At 35.6% G+C, this 13,355-nt stretch overlaps 1 long non-coding RNA gene across 1 annotated transcript; it reads left to right on the top strand.

The window, feature by feature from the left end:
* Nucleotides 1-521: 521 nt before the first annotated feature.
* Nucleotides 522-2,339, top strand: LOC108868087. Its single transcript, XR_007261051.1, has 2 exons — nt 522-749; nt 2,108-2,339. It is a non-coding gene; the product is annotated as an uncharacterized LOC108868087 (long non-coding RNA).
* Nucleotides 2,340-13,355: the final 11,016 nt, after the last annotated feature.

The raw sequence follows: 13,355 nt of genomic DNA, 5'->3' as shown, positions 1-13,355 counted from the left end.
TCTATATTTACGGTTAACTAAAATATGAGTCGATGTCATATAGTTTGTAGAAACTTTATAAACATCAAGCAATATTTTCACTAACCGTAAAACTCTGAACATAATATCAACAATCCAAACCGTTCATCTTCTTGCATCCTCTAATAAATCATGTTTTCAAAAAAGAAAATCTGAAAAAACAAAATTTGATGAGAAAAATGAAGCGTAAATGTAAACAACAATCAACGATTAAATTTTGATATATGATTTATATGATTATAAAGGCGAATTTTGAAGTTAAGCTTTTCACAAAAGTTGTAAAACTTGTCATTACAAGCGTTTATATATATATATTTTATATTTTTTACACTTCTACATTAATTAAAAACTATTAAAAACTTTACTTAAATAACAACCGTAAGATAAATGAGAGTAAATCTATACCGTTAGATTCTATTTCAATTATATTATTAGAATTTTTTTGGACAAAAAAACCCCTTGTGTTTTCCAATTTTACAATCTAATCTGATCAAAATTCAAAACAAAAGCCAGCCCTAATCCCTTTCTATCTCCCCACTCCCGTAACCCTCTCTCCCAACCCGCCGCCTGTTCTTCCTGGCCCCTCTCTCCCGCCGTATGCTCTTCCGGTAGCCTCTCTCAGCATCTCTTTTCTCCTCCCTCGTGCAGTGGACGCGACAGAATCATTCTTGATCTTGTCATCTCTGCTCTGGTCGTCTCTAGATCTCTGCATTCTCCAGATTCCACTTCAGGTTCGATTTTGTTTCTACATCTGAATATCTCTGTTCTTTTTATTTGTTTAATGTTGTATCTTCATAAATCTTATGTTTTTGTTTCTTCTTTTGCATTCGGTGGTACGGTTTTGGTGAACTATTAAACTTAGTTCGTGTTGTTGAATGTAATCTAATGATCCTTGCACAATGTGCATAATTGTTAATTCGTTTCAATTCAATGATGTGTAGAAATTCTTTTGCTTTCTGGGTTTGCAAAACTAGGTTCAAAATTTTGAGCGTAGATAATATTTATAGGGATTAGGTTTGAGAGACCTTAAGCACACATGGGGTAAGTGTGGGGAAGAATTGTTGATGAGCTTGCTGTAGTTTGAAATATTAGAAATAAACAGATATGCGCTTTTCCAAATCAAATACCCTCGAAAAGACATTGGGCAAATCAGTCTATAGATGCCTGCTCAATTATGTCCAAAACACACCCCTAAAAGTTTGAACTTTATATGGTTTTGTAGGTGGAAGTGGTCTATATACTTGATTAATTGAAGGATTGTTTTATATTTCCACTGTCTTTGTAAATTTCTATAAAGGAGTGGTAGAATTTTATGTGGGAAATTTTGTGTGGAAGGGGATAGTTACTTTATAGAGGATGATGCTGGCTGTTTATAACCTCTGTAGGTAAATTTCGAAAATTGCTTGATGAGTATTTTTTGCTAGTGTTCTCTGCAGCTAAATTTGATCTTGTATATATGCGTGTCCTGGTATACCTTATAAGAGTTTGTTGGATTTTGGTGCTACATTTCTTTGAACTGCTTGTGAATTGCTTATAAAATGGTTCTTGAAACTCATTTAAGTTAGTAGTAGTTGGTGCCTTGGAAAAACTTTAAGTCTGCAATTTCAACATGCTGGTGCTAACTGCTTAGTGTTTGACCTCAGAACACGAACAATGTACTACTGACTGGTCTTTAAGCAAATTAAAAATATTTAACATGTATTTAATTCATTTACTTTGCTTTTGAAACTTTGGTTCGAGGAAGCACCAAAAGTTAATAAAAGCACAGAGCACCATGTTCAGTATTCACTTTGGTAGTCTGGTGCGCGGGTGGGGTTTAGAAAACAGGGCAAAAAGACAAAGTGCCCAAAATGGTATTGAACTGCTCGGTGGAGACAATAAGTATTGAACTGTTTCCATCCTCAAAATGGTTCCTATATATTGACAAGTATACCAATTGATTTGCAATCAGTGCACCGCATCGAAAACTTGGTATTATCTTGCCTAATGCTGAATGCTTTATTGCTTAGTAATATCCATTGTTACTCTTAGTAATATCCTACCTGTTTGAAAAGCTATTAATTAATTTATACCCATTTTGTTTCAAAAGCAATGGATGCTAAAGATTCAGATTCAGTAAACGATGACGAGTCAGTGGAGATTATACTGGCCTTTCAAGCCACCGTGATTTCAAGATGGCCTTTGCTATGCTGCATATGGAGAATAGCCTTGTCACTTATAGTACCTTAATAAACGCAAAAATTAAACAGATAGAATAAATCGCCAATTATTTTATGAGAGACCATCACTATACCAACAAATAATATTACTATTTGGAAGCAGGGGTATGGGTGTGAATTAAATTGGTGGACACAGATTGGCTCTAGCTGACGCGAGAAAGTCTAGGTTATGTCCATTGTGTATGGCATCACACTCACAATAAGGTGGGATCCCTTGCATATGGTCTCGTATGAAGTCTGATCTCCTTTATTGTTAGTGCCCATAGGCATGGCACATAGGCTCATAGGAAGAGTAGTCTTCGTCGATGGCCTGCACCATTCTTGCACGGGTAGAAGATTGATTTGTGTTTTGGTTCTAATCAAGCAATTGTGGGTTCGAGAGTCCCATGGGCGTGCAAGCGCAACCTTTTTTTCACTCAAAAAAAGTATTATGTTTTTCAATTGATTATTTATTGGTTTAAAATATAGTTTCCTTAACGGGTAATTGGTCGGGTTATATTACCTGTTAATATTATCAGCTCGATTTCAAGTCGGGTCATTTTACTTGTTTATTTTAACAGGTGTTACATGACACAACCTGTTAAGATATCGGGTATGCCACGAACACGAGAAACACGAAACGAATGGCACGTCTACCCAAAAGGGTTTGGGAAAATGTTAATTTTCCCAATTCCAGATTATAAGTTATTAGTATTCAAGATGCAACATGTAGTGTGTATATCATGATCATAAGTGATAATTCAGTGTACTTAATATGTGCATAGTCTGTGCATATAATGCGCATACATTGTATAAGGAAGGTGGTTATCATTAATTTACATCTGTAATACTATTGGATGGTTTTATTTTTTATTTATTACGTACTTAAGCAATTAACTTTTTGTCATGGGAAGTTGCACCGTCTGAAAGACTCTTATTCTCCATCTATTTAAGTTGTCTTGTGGTTTGTGTTTCATTACAAACCCACAAGTTCAATTTACATCTTCCTAAAAAACAACCAAAAGTTGAAAATGATGAAGAAAGGACGCACCACCTCTTCCTCCATGCAATCTGTTTTGGATGACGTTCTTCTCAAAATTCTCATCATCTTTGCTTTCCGTTTGTTAAGGGGCCTATTTTCGACGAATATGGTCTTGAAAAAGTTCAACGAAATAGCCGAAGGTCCTTACATCTACCAACACATGAATATTACAAACTTTGAGACTGTCAACCCGTTTAAATCAAGGAGCACGTCTGACAGTCTCAAAGCTCATCAATCGCTGCATCCAGTGTGGCAACCTCCAGACCCTCTACATGGTGGGGATGCTTTCTTCCTTGACAACAAGGAAGAAGCCAAAATTGAACATCTTAAAAGTATAATCTCAGAAGTAGCAACATATGTCTACGGTGCGATCTTAGTGTGCCATTGCTGGGATTCCAAGCACGAAGGGCATAAACTTCTTTATTCTCTCAATCGTCACAACCCGAGGCGGTTAAGTGTATGGAATTCTGAGAGAGGTTTTGCCTATGTTTGTTGAGTTTTTGGGTGGATAGGGAAGTAAAGGCCTGAATCCTAAAACTTCACAATGACAACGCTACCATCAAACTTTGCAGCAAATGTGGAAGTCCTCAAGGTCCAGTCACACTCCAAACGCATTGGGATGCATCTGACCATGAAAAATTCACTACATGTAATGCATGTAGATGACATCAGTAAGTGAATAAATTTTGTGATATATTATGCGGTAGAGACAGGTGCTAAGTTTGTTTTTTAGTTCGTTTAATCTTGTTGTAATCGTAGCATTTAAATTTTAAAGCAACTTTTTGTTTCCTTTATGTCTTTCATGTACTACTGAATTCGTAATTCTATGGACTTTGTACTTTTCAATTTTTCTTCATAAAGATACATAAACAAGAAGGTTTAAAAACTAGGCATAATTACATAAAACTAGCCCAAGGTGTCATCATTACTATATCTACCTTGCCGACACTTTTTCCCACTCATCAATGCTTGCCTATCTTTTTATTTTCTTTGGATATTGTGCATGAATAACTGACATGCATAGGACATGCATATTCTATGCATAGGAAATGTATGTACCTATGCACATGACATGCATATGGCATGCACATGAAATGCACAATATATGCACATGACATCAGGTTTGGTGTGTGGTTAGGTTCTCGAGGGTTGACTGAATTAAGATTGATTTGGTTATTGTGCATGCATGGTTAGGATGTAAAGTCTCATCCACCTCATCTAGTTGGTTATTGTCTATACACAAACAAGAAGCTTAAAAAACTAGGCATAACTAGGAAATTGTGATAATTAATTACAAAATTGTGCATGAATGACTTTTGGGTTGCATGAGAGATGATGTATTTATTCATGCTTGTCCAAGAACCAATGTTCTAAAAATCCCCACCTAGCACCTCCTAGATCTGCCTAGGCACTAGGCGGCTAGCCACCACCCCGATTAATGCCTAGGCATTTGAAAATTAAGAAAAGGCACCTAAACCTGCTAAGGCACCCCCTAGACTGCCTAGGCACTCGCCTAGCCTGCCTAGACCCACTTAGGCACATACCTAGGTTGCAACTCACTTAGACATAAAATAGATAACTTTCAATTTGCATTTAATTTTTTTCAATAAATTGTAATAGACTTGTTGAATACTTAAATAAGCACACACTATATGCTTGTTCCCCATGTTTTCATTATGTTCCAATACTTCATAATACATATGTCATTGTATTTTGTAGTTTATGATGAAATTATATATATTTTAAGTATAAACAGACACTTATTACACAAAATATACTGGATTTACTTAAATCCACTTAGGCGCTAAGCCTCAGCCAACCGTCGAACTAGTGCATAACATTTTTTAGAATCTTGCCAAGAACAAACCACCTCATCCAGTTGTAGAACGATGAAGCAAGACATAACTATGAGGAAAGGTAGAGCGATGAAGAAAGGCACAACGACCCCAACTTTCATACAATCTTTTCTGGATGAGCTTCTTCTGGAATTGGCGAACGTAATCAAGATACGTCTACGGTGTGATCTTGGTGTGCCAAGGGGGATGAAAAAAGAAAGGCCTCAGGCTTTTGCATTCTCTTAACCATCAGAAATTGGTGAGCGTAATGGAGTGTAGAGAAAGAGCTCAGCGGTTTTCTGGTCAATTAGTGTGGACAAGGAAGTTAAAAGTAGAATAATAAAACTTCAAGAGGATAGTGCTGCCATTAAAGCATGTAGAATATGTGAAAGTGCACAAGGTTCTTTCACAGTCTGACTCCATTAAGATTATTGGTGCCATGACAAATTCAACAGTTGCAATTCGTGTAGATGGCATCATGAAGTGAACATTTTTTTGTGATATGTTAAATGGTTTAATAGGGACTTGATTTGTTTCTTTTTCTTTACTTTTCTTCAAATTTAGTTGTCATGTATTTTTGTTAGTAAATGGAAAAGGGGAGAAGTTTTTGATAACATGAATAATGTTTGCTTTCTTAAATGAAAAGATGCATAGCACAAAGCATGAACAAAGCATGCTTAAGTCTCCAAAACCCGATGTCGTAGATTTGAATCATATAGGGCGTGATTCTGTGTCATTGTGAATCGTGTTCGGTCAAAATTAGACTAAAATAATTGAGCACAAACCCAAATTTGAAGGCAAAGCCAAGAAATATTTGACCCCCTTTTATGCATCTCGTGTGCATACAGTGTATAGCTTTCTGGAAAATTGAAGGCAAAGCCAAGAAATATTTGACCCCAGCCATAGAATCCACTAACTCACAAAATACTGGCAATAGCCAAGAAACCCAGCAGCCATAAAACATATGAACCCAGAAATTAATACTCATAAATATTGCACTTTGAAATTAAAGCCATAAACAAACCTTAAAAGATTTAAAAAAAAAAAAAAGATTCCCCAAATGTCGTAAAGAAACCCACATAACTCGTAGTGGCCTTTGGCTCATGTTGGATTCCAATCTCACTGTGTCTTGAAACTAAGAAGTTAAAAGAAATTGGCAAGAAGGTCATGAGTTTGGAAGTGCACTCTTCACCTACGACGTTCATGAGAGCTTTGGTGGATGAATTATTATTCATTACACACCAAGCTTTTGGGATGGCAGGTTGGGAATTGCACTGCCACCCAAAAGTTAGCTGCGATCTTAATCGTGGGTCACCAACTCGAAAAGAGAGGAGAGAGAGGACTAGTGAAAAAGAGAGGAGAGAGAGGACTAGTGAAAGGATGGCCATCGGTGAGAAAGAAAGGTTTGCCGCCGGTGAGGTGGGTTGTTATAGGGTGAGTGCATCATTATGTTCTTCAAGAGAGAGAGATCAGAAAATAGGAGGAAATAATCCATTTATATACGAAGGCAATTAGGTCATTTTCAGTTGTAGGAAAAATTCTATTTATGTCCTATTGTTGTGCATGACGTGTACATGCTCTGTGCATATTCAAAAGATCCTATTTTTGTCCCAATTTGACCGGCACACCCGCTTCGGTCTTTGGCTACTTACAGTAGTTTACTATTTTTTAGGTAGACGGATTTGTGCATCTCCAATCTTCACAACGGTGCACGTGATTAGTTCCAACATCATAGTGTATTATAAATAAAGGAACTGAATAGGGAAAATATTATCTAACTATTTCCCTAAGCCCCATTCTCTCTTTTTTCTCTCTTTGCTGCATATATCTCTCCCTTCAGCCTTCAGTAAATTGGCCACATCAAATTTGCAATTTTTAACATTTGTTTTAAATATTGTGTCCAAGTGGTGCTATTATGACATCATTTAACGAAGTAATCTCCACATGTGTCATGTCATTAAATATGCTAGATTTAACACAAAAATTTGCTTAATCTCCCACTCTTTACGACCAATCTCAGTATTATAGTATATTGATATTTATCTCTACTTGTAAGTGAAAGGTCGACTTCTGTAAATAACGAATTTGATATCAAATTACTATTATTGATTCATTATTTGGCTTAACCCAAATGTCAAACGTATTAAAAAACCTTAAAAGAACTATATATATCACAAAGGGTTGTTTTATACACACCCTGTATTTTGTTGACTATGGTTTAGTAGTATTCATTTTTACTTGTAAGTGAGAGATCTTAGGTTCGATTCTTGCCATATGCGAATTTGAACCACATTATTACTAGCATATGTGAGGCTCCACTCCTCCAACCCTCTTTGTAGATAATATCGTTTGTTTAAAAATAAAATTACCCTAATACACACCACATACTTTACAACACTACCCTTATACCCACACTTGTGAAATGTAGGATTTCTTCTTATATTCTCTATTCAAATTTCTGCACATTTAGTTTTGTCCACTCGAGGGTTTAGTCTTCCATCAATTCAAGAATTTCTTTTTATTGATCTTGATTCACGACATACTTAACCTTCTTTCATTTTGTTAGAATATGGGCTGCTTAGGTTAGTTGTAGACAATTAAACCAGAACTAGTTTAGCTTGGTCCACCTTCAATCGATTTTTTGTGTTTATGTTTAGAGAAAAAAGTGGGATTCCAAACATCTCTTAAAGAGCATAACAATGATTAAACTAGAAAATAAACTAAAATCATAACTACAATATATAATACAACATGTAACATCGTACAAACTCTTTAGGCCCAACATGGCCAATCACTAACAATACTGATTTTGTCTTCAAATTAACTACATATTACTAGATGTGAGGTTTTATTACAAACTGTCTCAGTAATAGTAGAAGTGAACTTCTCGCATATAAACTGTATGTTATTTTATTATATATGTGATATAAGATTGCATTCTCCAACAAATTTCACATTTGAATACTCAAATAAAAAGTATTATAAAAAATCATTGGATATTATCCATTGGATGATGTCAATGACACAATGAATTTGTGAATTGAATTTTTGTAGTAGCAATCGTTCTTGATCTTACATATACAATCAAAATTAAAACGCAAATAAAGGCATATGAGGGATAGAAATCCCGTCACACGCAATCCCTCCATACAATGATAAGTATCTCGCCATCCAATTTGCAAAGATCTCTTGCCCTTGAGAGTTAACTCACAGGCTGCCTAACAGGTTCTGCCTAAAAGATTATAAGAGATGACTTTACAAGGAAGAAGCAAGAACATAGACGTCTCATCTTCGTTTTCTTCTCGAGCAAGAAAGAGAACAACAAATGCTGAGTACCAATTTTCTTCACTAGGATCATCAAGATTATGTTGCGGAACCATCTCAGGAAACTCGACTGTCATTAATGTATCAAGATCAACATGGTACTTGACAAACCAGCCAGAGTAGCCCCTCCCATCAACTTGAGCAAGGCAAGCCCTATAAATTTCAATGAGGTGCAAATGGCCGCGTGACACCCAGGAATATCTCTACTCCTGCTTGCGAAAAACATTGTAATCTGGAGGCCTAGACACCATTCCATGGCCCTCTTCATTATCTAAGTCAGTGTAACAACCTACTTAATTGTACTGCTGATCCAATTAATTGTATCATTCAAGTGTTAGAGTATGAGTATGATTCATATAGTTTGATAATATTCCTTGTTGTCTCGGATTACAATAAAGAAGTCTTAATATGTTTATAAGAGTTAATTCGACAATGGTTTGGATTGAAACTCTGTGTTGATAAGCTTGGGTATAGAACTGATGCTTGCACAAGGATTTGGTCTTGTAATCCTTATAGGATTGTTATAGGGCAATCTTCACAAAGAACGCTCTTTTGTTCCAATTACCTATAACTTGGAAAGCATTAAGTTTTGCCGAGAGGAGAAGGCTTGTGCAGATTTTCATGGCTTCTTCGTCTATGAACATGTCTGCAGGTATGTACTGGTGTAATTGCTTCTGTTCTTACATTCACATTACATACACGATCAAGGGGCTGTGATTTAGTTGATTAATCCTTATGTTCTTGGCTGATGAGTTAATCTATAAGTTTATATTTCTTCTTACATGTGGTATCAAAGCCAAAGGATTTTTCATTTAAATTCAATCTTAAAATCGTTCTTTAAATCTGCAAAACAAACTGACCTAAAGGAACAAGTCTGTTTAAATTCGAATTGAAGTATACGACGTCGTTTTATTAGGATTCTTTAAAATTATGGCCGTTGGCTACGGAAAACAAAACTGGGTTTTAAAATTACTTTTAAAATTTTTTTACCGTTATCAAAGCAAAGAGGAAAAAACAACTCTTAATTTTCAATCTGTGAAGGAAAGATCCATAATCTAATATGCCAATTTCATCTTTCCCAAACATCATAAAATCAAAATTCTTCTATATAGTGCTTCCGCTGTGTTGATTACGATGTCTGCATATTGAGGTAATTTCTGTTTCCTCTTAATCCACCTTGTGTTAATATAGAAATACATAAAGATGTATTCTGTAACTTCTGCCATGATTAATGAAAAACGTTGAACGAAGATTATACAATGCATTTGATTCCATATCTGCAGTTTATTGACATGCCATTTTTTTGTTTTCTTGTCACAATTGGAATTATGATCGGCATGATGATTGAGTTTCTGTATACACAAATGGGTTGTTTAATCTATATATGTTTTTCATGTTCATGACAAATTTATATATATGGCTAAATTGATTCATAAGCATTGTGTATTAAGTGAAAATGGATTGAAATCAAAAACTTATGGTTCTTCTGTTGAGATTTCATTTTGAATATGTTTGCAGTTTCACTTAAGATGCTCAACCTTGCTAGTGTGCCTATTCTCACTGGAGGCAACAATTACAAGAAATGGAGGCGTGAAATTGGTTTATTGCTGACACTTAATGAGTTCGACATTGAACTGGATTCACCTAAACCACCAAAATTGATGGATAAGAGCACGAAAGCTCAAAAAGCTAATTCTGAAAGGTGGATGAGGGCTAATAAAATTGCCTTATCAATTCTTGAGAGTGCAATGACTGACACAGTCAGGGGGCATAAAGAAGCATGCTCTTGAAGTGGATTATCTCAAAGCCATTGAAAACAAGTTCAAGGAGTCTGAAAAGGCAGAAATTATCTTGTACATGTCAATGTTGACAACTTACAAGATTGATGGGAACACTTCCATCAGGGACCATATAATGAAGATGACAAATGCAGCAGAAATGCTTAACTCAGTGGATGTTACTATTGGTGAAAAACAACTTGTCTTCATGATTTTGCAAGCACTGCCAGCAAAGTATAGTCAATTGAAAGTGTCCTATAATACTCAAGACAAGACATGGACCATTGATGAGTTAATTGCTCAATGTGTGCAAGAGGAATCTTGACAAAAACATGAAAAAGGCAAGGAGCTCAAATCTGTCAATCTTGTGCACAAAGAGACCACTTATGCTTCTTGTACGACATTTAAATTGTCTGATAAGTCTGGTAAGCCTGCTAAAAATACTAAACCCTCTAAGTCTAACAATCTTAAAGTTAAACCTAAAGATGTTTCTAAGATCAAGTGTCACCACTGCAAGAGTAAGGGTCATTATAGAAAGGATTGTGAGATATTCAAGGATTGGTTGAAAAGTAAAAAGTTTTGGGGACGCATCATTGGCCCAAAATTTACCACATATTTCGGCCCTAGTAACCCTAAGGTGTGCTAAAATTTGTAGGGCTAGGATCCACGTCTAATTTGGTCTCCATCTTAGCTCCCACTCTTAAAAAGATTTTATTATCCCTAATAATTAAAGGGACTTGTTATTAGCATTTCAAAAATCTCATTCTACACTCAAAACTTTCTATATTAGGAAAGAAAAATACACTTGTGAGTAGTGTAGAATAAGATTTTTGGAGTGTCAATAACACATCCCTAATTAAAACTCTCAACAATTAAGAAATCTAATTTAATTAGGAAATAACATTTTAAATAGGATTCATAACTTTTAAGAATCCATTTGGATATTGAAACAATTTTCCATACCACAATTCTTGTCAAAGAAAAATAGGATATTGAATTCCTATTTCTTTTATTCAACAATTAAATAAAATTATGAAACATATTCCAATGTGGAGTTCTATTCCAAAATAGAATTGACTTTCCTATTAGATTTATAATCTAATTGAAATCATATTGGTTAGAGAATTTATTGTCTCTTGACAATCAAGAAAGCCTTAAAATTCATGAAAGATGTTAAAATTAAAATCTAATTTCCGCATGGAATTGATGTGGCAAACAGTTTTATCACTAAAAGTTTTTAAAGGGCAATTTGAGACTTTCAGTGACAGTTTTTTTTTAAAACAAAACTCCTAGCGGATTTCAATTTCAATTTTTAATTTTTTTTCCAATCTTTTAATTAATCCCGTAAACACAAACCTCAATCATGTATCTCCAATATTTAGATCAAAACATTCATATTATCAAGAACCATTCAAGGATAACATGAACCCTAATAATAAAAATAAAGAAGTCTACAATGCAATTCATCGTAAGACCATCTTCAATGGTTGGGCCAAAAGCCAAATTTTTTAGCCCGGAAAATTTTGCTTTTAGGCCAGAAATAATTTTTCTGCTCCAACCGTTCTAGTTTAAAATTTTAATCCGGAATTATTAAAGAATTAACTAAGGTTAATTTTTTGTTAAATTAAATTTTAAAAAAAAATAGGTAGACTATCGTAAATTAATTTTATGAACATTTTAACCTAAAAAAATTTAAATTCCGATAAATATTGGATGGAGTCCACTCTGATTTCTGGGCTAAATTTTGGGAGAAATTTAGTATTGGTTTAACATTTAGCATTTAATTCAAAATTTCTCTTTGAGTTGGAGTGGATTTGGGGAGAAATTTTAGGGAATAACTTGACTTTTAGCCCACAATTGCTCAATTATCAATTACAACCATGGATCTGATACCACTGTCGAAGTTTCAAGTCCAAAAAAATATGAAGCTTCGCCCCAAAAAATGAATTATTATTTTAATCGGCACGGCTACAACAGAATCCTAACGCCGTCACAGATTGTGGCGTTGGTGGTGTGGCCGAGAATGAAGCTCGAGGCCGTCGGTCTAGGTGCAGGTCTCGAATTCAGTCGAGTTGGGATGGCTTCAGATGTCCATGGATGTCGGCGACTGGAGATGGAGAACGGAAGACACGGGTATCTTTAGAGGGTTCCAAATCTAGGTCGGATTTCTTCTGGAATCTCTGAAACCCAGTCTTCGGGGATGATTTCGTTCGCTGGTGGACGATTGTAGGTCGTAGTGATAGTGGATCCCGGCCTCTTCGTCACTCAACTTCAGGCAAGGACAAACGAGGTGGCGGCGAGGTATGAAGGGATAAGACGACGTCGAAAACGATGTGTCGCTCTCCAATGAAGGATGACGTCAAACGACATGTCATCCTGGACCAATTATTATTTTTTTTTTTAATTTTGTCTAACAGTAGCTTAGCTCGAGTTAAGGTTTAAAAATACTTTTTTTATTGTAAAATCGACGGTATGTGTAGTGAAATAAATAAAACAAGACACGAAATTTACGAGGTTCTTCTACAATCAATGTGACTGGAGTACTTCCTCGGTGCAGTAATGGTGCTTTCATTATAATTTGGAATAACAAGATTACAAAGATAACTCTCACTATTTTCTCCTCTCTTCTTCCTCTCTTTCTTTCTTTCTTCCTCTTCCTTCCTCTCTCTGCCATAAGTCTCTCTACTTTGGTGTTGTGTGGGGCTTGTACTTATATAGAAAACAGGAGTCGTAGGAAGCAAGCTTCAGCAGACAGTGGAAGGGCAACTTGCCCATTATTTAATTATTTGAGTGGACATCCATTGTTCTACAACACTCCCCCATGAATAGCCACAAGTCTTCGATTGACTCGTTAAAATCTTGATATGTTTTTGGATCCTCCCCCTGATGAGTAGTACCATATCTGTTGTGCTTGTTAACTTTCCACAAGCTTGTTCTTGAACTGGGCTGTAGGGCCTTCTACTAAACTTCCACCAAAGGTCTGAATTTACTCCTTTTATCTAGAGCTGAATTTGATTCAAGGGGGGTGGACACTTGATCTTGAATCGGACTTGTGATTTCTTCAATGGCCTTAGGACTTGTTCTTGAATGAAATGGGACCACAAGCAGCTCCACGTGACAAGTGATCTTCGGCTCCATCGAGGATGAATCAGCACGTGTT

Source organism: the organism of the source record quoted next, unplaced genomic scaffold (assembly GCF_019419815.1).
Source record: "Pyrus x bretschneideri cultivar Hongxiangsu unplaced genomic scaffold, Pyrus_bretschneideri_v1 Contig36, whole genome shotgun sequence".
NCBI lineage: Eukaryota > Viridiplantae > Streptophyta > Magnoliopsida > Rosales > Rosaceae > Pyrus > Pyrus x bretschneideri.
The sequence above is the reverse complement of the archived record's forward strand: the minus strand, read 5'-3'. Positions and strand labels throughout refer to the sequence as shown.